Source organism: Rutidosis leptorrhynchoides, chromosome 4, assembly GCF_046630445.1.
Source record: "Rutidosis leptorrhynchoides isolate AG116_Rl617_1_P2 chromosome 4, CSIRO_AGI_Rlap_v1, whole genome shotgun sequence".
NCBI lineage: Eukaryota > Viridiplantae > Streptophyta > Magnoliopsida > Asterales > Asteraceae > Rutidosis > Rutidosis leptorrhynchoides.
The window spans coordinates 325,389,996-325,403,132 of NC_092336.1; positions in this window are offsets into that span (position 1 = coordinate 325,389,996).

Consider the following 13,137-nt stretch of genomic DNA (forward strand, 5'->3'; position numbering starts at 1 on the left):
TTATTTATTTATTTATAGAGTGGATATACCTAAACCTTGCTACAACATTTATAGGCAGTGTACCTAATCGTACAGTAGTGTAGTTTTTAGTAAGTCCGGTTCGTCCACAGGGAACTAGCCAAGTTTAACGCTATATTTTAAAACTATATTTGAATAAATAAATAAATAAATAAATATATATATATATATATATATATATATATATATATATATATATATATATATATATATATATATATATATATATATATATATATATATATATATATATATAAGTAATATTATTATTATTATAAAAAGGGGGTTTTACCGTTTAATGACCGGTTTGTCGATTTTAAAGCTTTAGTCACAATTAAAACCTAATGTAAAATATTAAATATACAAATAACTTAATTTAAAGCGTAAAGTAAATAACGATAAATAAAATTGCGATAAATAAAAGTGAGATAAATAAAATAACAGTAAATAAAATTGCGATAATTAAAAAGTACGATAATTAAAAGCGCGATAAGATATAAAATAAAAGAATTAAGCTTATTTAAACTTTCGTAATCATGATGTTTGACGTGTTGATTTTAGTTTATTACCATGAGTTAATTGTCCTTTGTCCTGGATTATTCGATATGTCCATCTGGTTTTTGTCCAAAACAGTCCATCAGTCATAAATATAAAGTGCGAGTGTCCTCGTCAAATTATCCTTATATCCGAAGTCAAATATTCCAACTAATTGGGGACTTAAACTGTAACAAGGTCTTAATACTTTGTTAACAATTACGCCAAGTGTCCTTGTACATAATTCACCCCTGTTTTAATGAGTCCATTGACTATTAATCCATTCCCATGTCCGGTTAAATGAACGATTATTAGTATTTATAAATATCCCGCCCATCGTGTCCGATCGAGTGTATGTCGTTATTTATAATTACGTCCAATTGTAAATCTTTATATAAAATTAACGAACTATCATTCAGTTAAACAAATATAAAGCCTATTAATAGCCCATAGTCCAATTTCTACAAGTGTCGTTCTTTTGTCCAAACCCCAATTATAGTCCAAAGCCCAATTACCCCGTCTTTAATTTTTAGCCCAACATCATGATTACTTCGATTTAAATAAGCATAATAATAACTTAGCTACGAGACATTAATTTAAAAAAGTTGAACATAACTTACAATGATTAATAATAGCGTAGCGTTACACGGACAGAATTTTGACTTACACACTTACAACATTCGCTAACATAACCTTATTATTATTAAACTTAAATTAAAATTAAATTATAAAATATAAATATAAATATATCGTAGATAGATAGAAAGAAAGAGGTAATGAATCGATCAGAATGTGAGGCCTTTTATAGGCCCACGTTTCACTGTTGAGCTCCGCAAGTGCGGAGGTTTTCTTCATCAAAGCTCCGCGAGTGCGGAGGTCTGGAATCCAGCTCATAGATTAATTCCAAAACGTGGGCTGCGTATAATTATAATATATAATAATATATATAATTAATTATATATTATATTATATTCTTGTGCATAGTTGACTTGTAATTTTTGGTCCATTGCGTCGCGCGCTGAAAGTTGGTTCATGTCTCGGTTCCGGATTTTCGAACGCCTTTTCGTACGATTTAATATCTTGTACTTTGTGTTTCACGGCTTGTACTCTTGTAATTTTTAGACGTTTCTCATCAATAATTTGAACCACTTGGATTGTACTTTGTACTTTTTAGCTTTTTGGTCATTTGCGTCTTCAATTCATCGAATCTGTCTTTTGTCTTCACCTTTTATTATTTAAATGAATATCACTTGTAAATAGAACAACTGCAACTATAAGCTTGTCTTTCTTGAGGAATAATGCTATAAAATATATGTTTGTTTTTAGCATTATCACTCATTCTCTTACACTTCAATGTACTGATCAAATTAGTGAGGTAACAGTTTCATTTCCACCACGCTGCACTATGTTTAATTGAAGATGCTTGTTTAGATGATGTTTCATGTGATATCAATCATATGAATATTAATCATTCAATTGTAGGAAGACCATGGTTCATTGATAAACTTAATTGTCTTAATTATCACTTGATTACTTACCCATTTGATGAAAAAGGGTTACGGGCCGATCCTTTAGTTAATGATTTAGCTATCATTTTTAATGAACCTGATTCAAGTGATGCATGTTTTGAATATGATCTGGCACCTGATTTTGTTGCTGCTTTCTTTGAACCTGATTCAAGTGATATATTTTATGAATTTGATTTGGAAGTTAATAATTTTGTTGCTCATGTGGTTACCAATTCAATTCAATCTGATATGGGTATTACGTCTTATGATCTTGATTTGGAGTTCAATCCATTTGCTACTGATTTGGTTAACGTTTCTATTGGATCTGGTTTGGGTGATGATTCTCTTGAATCTGTTGGTTAGTAATCCAATGATAATATTCAAATATTAACCATATTGTTTTGATGATAACAATGGCAAGTGCTTACCAATGTATATACAATTCAAGTTCACAAGCCTACATGATCTCTAGCAAGAGACCACAAATCATTAGAAACAAAAATATTTGAAAAATGCACGGTTGCACCACAGTCAACCGTAGTCCTGACCGTGGATGCCTTTTTCCCAGTTTCGAAACAAAATTCAAATCGTTTTGAAAATTGGCTTCACGGTTGACCATATGGCTTACCGTGATTGAAGCCGCAATTTTTGCTGTTAAACTTTTCAATCAAACAAAGATCTACCACTTCCGGGCATCCATAATTTATGAAACATTTTTTAACATACTGAGAATTGATGCCCTTTTCATATCCAAAAGAGTTTTTATCATAAAGCGCTAATTTCGACTAATCTCACTTAATAAAGTCTTAATGACGTTTTGAGCCAAATTAGTGCTAACACATAAGTGTTATATCTTTTTACATCTTGTTACACAATACTACTTAAACATTTTTAAACATACTAATGATGGTCATTAAAGTCCCAATTAAAGAGATGCTCTCCCATTTCTCTTAAGTATCACTTGTATGTATATTATGTAAGTATGTACGCTTAATTAAATCAAGGCTAGTCACAAAGTGTTCAACTAGATTCAAACTAGTCAACTAAGGATGTAACAAGGTTCCAACTACTTCCATCAAGAAGAAGACAAGGGATTAAGGTTCTAGTTAAGCTTGTTTGGAAGTTAATGGGTCATGAAGATAAAACTCTTCACAAGAGTTAAATTAGTCTCATTTGGCTTGTTGCAAGAAACCAATGAGGCAATATACTTCCATATTGACAAAGTGTTACATACATGGGTTATTGTGTTTGGAGCTTTGTGGGTTGTCAAGGGACAAGGTTTCAGTATTTGCCATAATAGAAAATCAATGACACAAGAGAAGGACAATGGAACTTTCCTCATTTGCAAGCTTATGTCAACTTCATTGAATGCATCCAAAGTAAGAGATGATGGTCAAGGGTATCAAGATGTTTTGGCATCTTTTTGCAGACATCAAACAAAGGAAAATGGCTAAAAATGCAGATTACAATGGCTCTATAACGGATTTATTTTCAGTACAGCAGAGAGCGCGGTCGATCCACGGTCGACCGTGTAGAGAGCTGCGCAGGTTCTGTCAGCATTTTTCTCTTCCTATATATACCAACATTTGCCAAACTTGAAGACTACCTCTTTCAAAAAAACACTTTCAAATACATATCTACTGATCTCCCAAGCCTCAAGCAAATATCCATGGAGAGATTATAAGAGGAAAAGAGATATTCTACTTACACTAAGTTGAATTAGATTGTAAACTTCATGCTTATCATTGTATCTTTAAGTTTACATTGTAAGATACTTCCTTAAGGGGTCAAGGAAGTTAAATGGTTCTTGTGATAGGAAACACCATCTTGCTTTATGATTCAAGTTCCTTAAAGGATCTAGGAACTTAATCAATTGCATTAGGAATTAAGTTAGTGTAACCTATTGAAGAACTATGAGTGGGTGAATCTTGTATCTTGTAATAGTAGCATTAGGTAACTTAGTGATCAATCTTCCTTAATGGGAACTAGGAAGTTGATTAATTCCATTGGGGATTAATGCTTGTCCAAGGTGAAGACAAGTTGATCTAAGTTAAGATCTTTTGAAGGGATAGAAAGGTTAAAGGTGTTACCTAGCAAGTATAGAAGATTTGTGATTTCACTAGGATTAGAGCATTAGGATCTTATGGTAAGATCATTTAGTGTTTGTGAATTCTTCAAAGGGACGTGAGGGTTCATAAGTAGCGGCATATCGAGGAGCTAGTGTTATATCCGGACACTCCACCGGGTTTGGGGTATCATAGTGAAGAAAAGTCTCAATTCATAGAATTGGGAAGTGGATTAAGGTGGATTAGTTAACATCCACCCAAACCACTATAAATCCTTGTGTTTGTACACTTACATACTTTACATACTTGCATTAACAAACACAAATGTTTCCACACTTAAAACTTATGTTTTGATCATTAAAGATTTCGAAAAAGTTTTAAGAAACCACCAAGTAACTATTCACCCCCCCTAGTTACTTACAGAATCTTATTTGGTTGCCGATGCTGTTGAACCAGCTTTGGGTGATAGTTCATTTAAATCTAATTTGATTGTTGGTTCTCTTGAATCTGATCTGGTTGCAACATCTATTGGATCTAATTTGGGTGTTCTCATTAAAGAGTTTTATATAAAGTTGTGTAATCAGATCCCAAGCCTAGTATATTCTTCACTTGCTGAAATTAATGAAGATTCCACTTTTTGGCTTGTCCCATAAGTGGTATCATGATGTTGGAGTTATGTGGATGCTGGTTGTTTATGAATGATAAGGTTAATAGCTGCCACCGAAGATCAAATATTAAAGAAGGGGGTGACTGGATCAGATGCAAAATGAAGAGTGGACAGAACCTAGTTGATTAGACGGTGCTGTCAATTGTTGGATCAGATGCTGACCACGTTAAACTTTATAAGGATAATGACTATCTTAAGGACTTGAGGACAAGTCCTAAATTAGAAGGAGAGAATGATGTGAATGTGACCTCAAGCTCCAAATTTCAAATTGATAAACTTGAATTTATTTGGAATTTAATTGAATCCTTATTTATTCAGCTATCATCTTCTACTTTAGAAGGGTGTGTCAAGAGTGCATTAGGTTTCTTAGTTGTTGAATTCCCTATGATGTGTGGAACCAGTTTTGAAGTCAGCCCGTTACTCAGCAAATGTCCTAAGGATACCTTACAACATTCAAGTCAGCATGTGAAGTCTCATATTCCATGTGGGCAGCTTTGGCATCCACCAGAATGATGAACTAAGTGTTTTGAGATCCTTTCAGTTTGGGTTTTAATTAGTATATAAGCTACTAAGATTGGATGGATATTTTAATGTTTATTTTGTAAGAATAAAGTTTTGACGTGTTTAAAGGCTAACCAGCTCGGAAGACAAACCAACACAGGTTGTTACAAATAATGTCAAGGCAGCTTTAAACGAAGTTCTGGTTAAAATGGGTTGAAGACTAAGTTCATTCAGTTGTGTTTGATCTGGTTATGTTTACTCAGCATTGGAGGGTAAGAAGATGGTGCATCTTAAGAGTGAGCTATCATGAAGAAGAGCCAGTACAAAGAAGAGCTAGCACAATGTTGAATTAAATTAACGAAGGGCCATCAATAAGTTGAACCAGCACAACGTTGAATCAGCTTAACGAAGGGCCAACAACAAGTTGAACCAGCACAACGTGAATGATCAACGAAGATCCAGCAAAAGTTGAACCAGCTCAACAAGAGCCAGCTCAAAGAACATATAATGGTGTATCCTAGGAGATACACGCATAAAAACATCAATTTTATACAGAAAACTCGATCAAAAGCACAAGACATAATGAAATTTGGCAGTTTTCAGAGTTTGCCGCCCAGCGTCCAGCAGGCTGTCCAGCGTCAAGCGTAAGCCCTGCAGGCAGCTTCTATGCATAAGCCCTTTAACTCAGCGCGTGAACGGCACGCAACCACGTCAGCACACGCCACCGACATTCCGAATACTTCACGTAACAGAACCATTCAGTGGTTAACACGTGTATCTCGTGAATTTTGAACATTCTATGCCTATAAATAGACCCCCTGGGTCACCACATTTGACATCATTTTGATCTGAACTTCAGTCAGAGAGAAGTATACTTTCTCTCTCACACAGTTCTTTCTCACTCTAAAACAACATTAGCCGCTTAGCAGCAGTGCGCTAGACGGATCATTACAGACTGATCCACAGATTGATTGAGGCCACCCCACAGATCTTATATCTGTGTTCCGGGTCTGCAGAGATTATTTCTCGAGGGCAAACAACAATCAATAGTATACGTCACACGCTGAGCAGCTAGTTTTCTGTACTAGTACCTTACAGGCGCTATACGGAAAATCGTACTAACAGAAGGCGCCACCCATCTCAAAGACCACCAAAACCACCAAGACCACGAAGGCAACTGAAACAACCTCATCAAAAACAACACTTGAACCAATCGATGAAAATCTCATTGAAAACATACCAGTTGATCAATTAACTCTTGAAGAGACTTCTGTTGAAGAAGAAGATCATTTGAACACTGACACAGCAGATGATCAAGTTCATGAAACCATACCATGGTTGAAAAAACCATTGATGGGAGGTTCCAGCACAGGAATATGGAAGGCTAGACGAGGAACACATAATGTCTCTTTCAAGAAGACTTCTGATGTGAACACTAGGCATAACAGCAAAGGAAAGTCAATTTCCAAATCACAATTGTCAAAGCTATTCAATCAGTTGAATGCTTTAGTTGATGATGAAGACAAACAACACAATGATGAAGGTTTTTTGGATGATGATTGGAATTTTGAAGACGAAGGTGAACAATTCTTTATGACTGAAGAAATGGCAAGCAAGTTACTGGATGGAATTTTAACTAAAACAGTGCCATCACGATTTAAACAAAAGTTAGCACAACCAACCATCTGTGCAACAGCTGTGGATAATTTGTTTGCTTTGATTACTGGTGATGAAGCTATTAAACCACCAGCAATGGCAGAATCAACATAGTGTTTTATTCCTCGAATTGCAGATTATCCATTACCAAGAAATTTGGGAATTCCATCAATCGGTGTTTATAATGGTACAACAGATCTTTGAAGGAGTTATGAGGTTGCAGTATTGGGAAGATGAAACTGCATGCCATATGTTTCCAATGGTACTGCAAAAAATGGCACGCGAGTGGTTCGCTAGTTTGCCACCAAGGAGTATTACCAGTTTTCTTGATTTGAGGGCAAAATTTGTGATGCAGTATCAGAGTTTGAGAAGCTGCACGTTGTCACATCTTGATGCACATGAGATAACGATGCATCAGAATGAATCATTGAGTGATTTCATGAAGTGTTATACCATTGAATGTCAGAAAATACCAGACATACCAGAGTCTCAGCTTGTTTCAGGATTTATATTTTGTCTCGATCAGTGACGTTTTGGGAGACTAATTCATGCTTTGCGTTATGATATTCCAAAGACATTACGTCAAGCGTTGGGTATTGCTCAGAAACATTTACAAGCAGGTGAAGTGGGATATCCAAGAGTGGATAATTACCAGAGAAACTTCAGGCACCAAGGCTGAGAGCGGAACAGGAATGACAATTATCAGAGACAACGGGGTTATGACAATAATTACCAGCAACAACAGAGCGGTTGGAGAGGAAATAATCATCCAAATGACAATTATCACCATCGAAAGTCATTAGAAAGGCATCCACTTATTATGGCATTAACAAAAACTCCAAAGGAAATCTTGTTCACAGAACCAATTAAGGAATCATTTCACCCTCCACCACCGATGGAAGAGCGTCAGGGACCACAGAGTGACAAGTGGTGTGACTTTCATGAGGCATATGGACATGAAACAGATAATTGCAAATCATTAATGAGAGAGATCATTACAAAGATCAAGGCTGACGAGTTGAATCATCTGTTGCCAGGGAAAAAATATCGGTGAAATGATCCAAACAAACATTTTGCTTGGCAGGAAAAGTACGTCACGGTGGATGACATGACTGGAACAGAAGGGAAGAACGGAATGATGAAAGGGATCCAACTCCAGAAATACACATCAAGGTCATATGGAATGAGGAGCAGGAAAATGAAGCAGATGGAGAATGCAGAACGGAGAGCTGGATGTATGCTCCAATCATATTTCATACCATTCCAAATTGGCACTTGTCAGAAGAGCCCGTGGTCATTTCAGCTATAATAGCAAACAGAAACATCTCTCGCATTTATACTGACACAGGTAGTGAAGCAGATATTTTGTATTTGCATTGTTTTAAGTAATATCCGTTCAGCGTGAAGAATCGGTTACGCTATACGAACTTAAAGATTGCTGGTATTACGGGTGAATCAATAAGAGCAGTTGGTAAAGTAAAACTAGATGTCACACTGGGAACACACCCTTTGGTCCGTACAGAAATTGTGGACTTTACAGTTATTGATGGCATATCGCGGTTTAGTGCGTTGTTCGGTAGGCGGACCCTTCGAAAATTCGGAGCAATTACTTCTACACCGCATGCAGAATTACGGTTCCCAACACCAAACGGTGTAACAGTGATACACTCTGAATATGTTGGACCATCAAGGGAGAGATCAGTGGTTCATGAGGTTCCAGGAAATTTTGTCAGGGGGGAATCATCAAGGCAGTTGTTCAGTAGAGAAGATGTGAACGGGTACTTCAAACCACCTAAAATGTGGTAACATTGAAAGCAGGATGCAATACGGTACACGGACAACAATATAACATCATGAATCTCGCAGAACAGTTTTTATCACATTTTTAATTTTCATCAGTTCAGGCAACAACACAATACACTTTTTGTAATTTTCTAATTGGGACTTGATCACCCCATGCGAAGATATTACACAAAAATGTTGTATGTGTGACAGTATTATCAATAAAATTTTAAATTTTTCTTACGCACAGCATTACGCATTACGAATGTAAAGCATGACATTCATTCCTACCCACATAAGGCAAGGCATTTTTATGCCCCCGATGGTAGAAGCTCTTGTGTCAACATTATAGACACAAGGGATCGGCTAGCATAAAGTGTTTGCTTCGCTAGAGGGCACCGAGGCAAAACTAAAGATCTCATAATGTCATGACATACAGAATGGTTTATCACAACGGCATAAATCCATTTATAACTTGTAAACAGAATACATTAAATACAAGTGTATTTTATAAAGCCGCACAAAACCTAAGCGCAACACGCTAGATGGAACATTGCTAGTTCCATAAACAGAATTTTCTCTAACACATTTATCAATTTTTATAACATATGGACAAAATACTATCATCATGATTCATTCACATCCTATTTCAGAAGTTATCAAAAGACTTCTAGTTATTTCTTCATAATATCATTCAGTTAATGTAGAACGGAGAATGAATAAATTGTTTATGCAGAAATTATAGAATTATATTTGTTTTGCTCAAAACAAATCAGATATACAAATATTAAACTCAAAACACAATAACATTTAAGTAGCAGTATACTTTAGACTCATAAAGGCGAATGCTGTGATGAGTATCACGAACAGCGGATGATGGATTACAGTTCAATGCATAATCAAAAATCAGTTTAAGGCAAACATCATTTCATATGACACGCTATATGAATTTAAATGCACATAGCAGCAACATAATAATAAGAATAGCAAAATATGCTAACATTAAGCATAATGGCAATATACACAAATTATCAGTATCAAGTTATTACACATTATTATTACAGAGAAAATATGTTCTTAAATGGGCACATCCAAAATATCCTTCACTGACACCTCCTCCCTAGCACAAACCTCACTTACAGAATCAATTTTCAAGGATGTTGTTTCAGTAATGGCCAACTGCAGCTTGGCATCAGTATCTGGTTTCATGTGTTTTGAAATAGCATCTGGTAAAGGGTCAGGTTTCACAGGCAGGGCATTCAAAATTTCTTCCATTGCATCTGCAAAATCACATTCTGTAGATGCCACTAAATACCTGTTGAAAGTTTCACCCACAAGTTTAGAACCCAACACCCTATGCACAAGATCAGGGATACCAGTTTTTAAATCAATAAAGTCCTTCTTAACATCAGCAGCAGCATCAATCTTCTCCTCCAACAATTGATTCTTCTCATCAAGCAACTTCTTCAACTCTTCATTTTCCTTCACCAGCTTATCCTTCTCTTCCATGCATTTTTCTTTTTCTACCCTCTCTGCAACACATTTTGTTTCCACTACTTCCAATAGCTTATCCTTTTTCTCTACAGTCTCCATCGAAGTTTTCAATTTCATGTTGATATCCTTTAAATCAAGCTCAAGCTTATTCACTCTAGTAGCATTGTGCACAGCATTGGCAATGATAGTCTTATGAGCTTTCTGCATCTTAAGGTCATGAATCATATGTTGATTTAGAAGCACCAATGCCGCAGCAGTAGACTGATAACTTTGTTTAAAGGTCATGGTAGATAGAGAGGAAGATAAATCAGCAACAGTGTTTGCCTACATTAAATACAATGGACAAGATAAGAATTCAATTAACAATAAAGTGATGATTGATAAATCATAAAGTATAAAAATGAGTTACCTTCAAAAACTCAGCAAAATCATCAGATTTGTTATTGGGATCATCAAGAAAGGCTTGTAGTCCGCTTAATGGAATGGATGGTGGTTGAGTGGAAGCAGAGGATTGTGTGGTATCAGTCCCTTTTGATGTATGTAGAGTTCTGAATGGAGGAGTTTCAAATGAATCAACATCATCAGTTTTCTCATTATCATCATCAGTGTCATCCTCAACATCCACAGTTTTATTGCTTTCAAAATCCTTCCAAGCAGAAGCATCAACTACATCATCTGGAAGAACCAATCCTATATAATGAAAAAGCAAATGAACATACAATAGAACTTCAACATCAAATTATTAATCTACTTATGCAGGCACAGTGAAGATATATACTTCTCTTCTTTGGTTTGTCAGCAGTTTCACTTATTGGACGTTTCCCCTCTCGCTTTGAACTTTTACCAGCCTTTTTGGCGCTGGACGGATCAGGGGTGACATCAACAATTTCAACATCGGGAGATGGTTGAACAGTGCCACCATCTCCACCCTCAGCAGATCGCTCTGGGCTTTTCAGTTGCTGTTCAAAAGCAGCATCTTGGGCTTTCTCCGCATCAATTTCAGCAGGGGTTTTGGGCCGTTCAGACACAATCAAAGGATCAAGATTGGTCTTCTTGAATGTTCTGTAAACCTGCATAACTTCTTCTGCAATCAGATAATATACAAAAAAAAATAGAAACATATATAAGAACATACACAACTCAGAACAGCATAACAAATAACAGAATATATCAATAAAGGTGCTTACCACGGCCTTCCCAGCGCATCACCGGTGTATATCCAGAACGCCAGTTGTTACTCATTTTACAGAGAACTAATATGGCTTCGTAATCATCATATGACCTTTGTGGAAATTTGAATGTCTTCAAAGTACTAAGAATAAACCTTTCATCATCAGATAATGTGGTGGATTTGCTAACTCCTATGGTAGTTTTTCTCCAACCACGAACACATGCCAGGCATCTTGAACAACCCTTTCATTAACAAAGAAATAGGGATCTTTCCAGTTCTTTAAAGAACTTTCTTTCACCCCAGTAAATGCCTTATTCGGCTTACAATCAAATGTATACCAGCATTTGCTAACTAATCTAGTTCTAAATAATTCATGAAAAATATTCACATTGGGAGCTTCTCCTACATAATTACATAACATTTTAAAAAGAATAATTTTCTGTAAACCTAATGGATGAACTTGACTAATACCTATCCCATAGTGGGCAAGAATTTGTTGAAGAAAGGAAGAAAGAGGAATACGGAGATTTCCTACAGTTAATTGCAATTTATAGAGGGTAATCATCTTTTTTGGCGGTTTATTGGCCCTATCGTTAGGTGAAGGAACAATAGGATTCAACAATCCAAGATATCTGTGCTTCTTACATAATTGCTCAATATCGGCTTCCGTGATACTAGAAGGGATGGTGTTGACGTCATGATTGTCTCTTTGAGAAGATGTGCTACTGGATTCGGCCATGGTAGTACGAAAAATGAAAATTCAAACAGAAGAAAAGATGAACAATCACTGACCTTATACTTGACGGATTGCTAAATTGAATAAATTGCAAGATATGTTCACAACAAATAAACAGTTTTCGGAAAAGGAAAAAGGTAAAGGGTCGGACTATTTATAGTCAAGCAAATGAATAATAAAAGGATGAGATTGAGACACGTGTATGGGACAGATCAATAGAACAAACAATTTAAACTTTGAAAATAAATTAAAAGGATTTTGGGGGCAAATTCATGATTGATAAAATAACGTCAGAGCAGAAAATCAGACGGCTACAGTAGTTTTGTGTCTTCGAGGAAAAAGACATCTTTTATTTTTAGTTTAATGACTTTATTTTTTACAAACATAAAGACATTAAACTGGGGGGACTTAATGGTGTATCCAAGGAGATACACGCATAAAAACATCAATTTTATACAGAAAACTCGATCAAAGAGCACAAGACATAATTAAATTTGGCAGTTTTCAGAGTTTGCCGCCCAGCGTCCAGCAGGCCGTCCAGCGTCAAATGTAAGCCCTGCAGGCAGCTTCTATGCATAAGCCCTTTAACTCAGCGCTTGAACGGCACGCAGCCACGTCAGCACACGCCACCGACATTCCGGATACTTCACGTAACAGAACCATTCAGTGGTTGACACGTGTATCCCGTGAATTTCGGACATTCTACGCCAATAAATAGACCCCCTGGGTCACCACATTTGACATCATTCTGATCTGAACTTCAGTCAGAGAGAAGTACACTTTCTCTCTCACACAGTTCTTTCTCACTCTAAAACAACATTAGCCGCTTAGCAGCAGTGCGCCAGACGGATCATTACAGACTGATCCACAGATTTATTGAGGCCACCCCACAGATCTTATATCTGTGTTCCGGGTCTGCAGAGATTATTTCTCGAGGGAAAACAACAATCAACAGTATACATCACACGCTGAGCAGCTAGTTTTCTGTACTAGTACCTTACAGC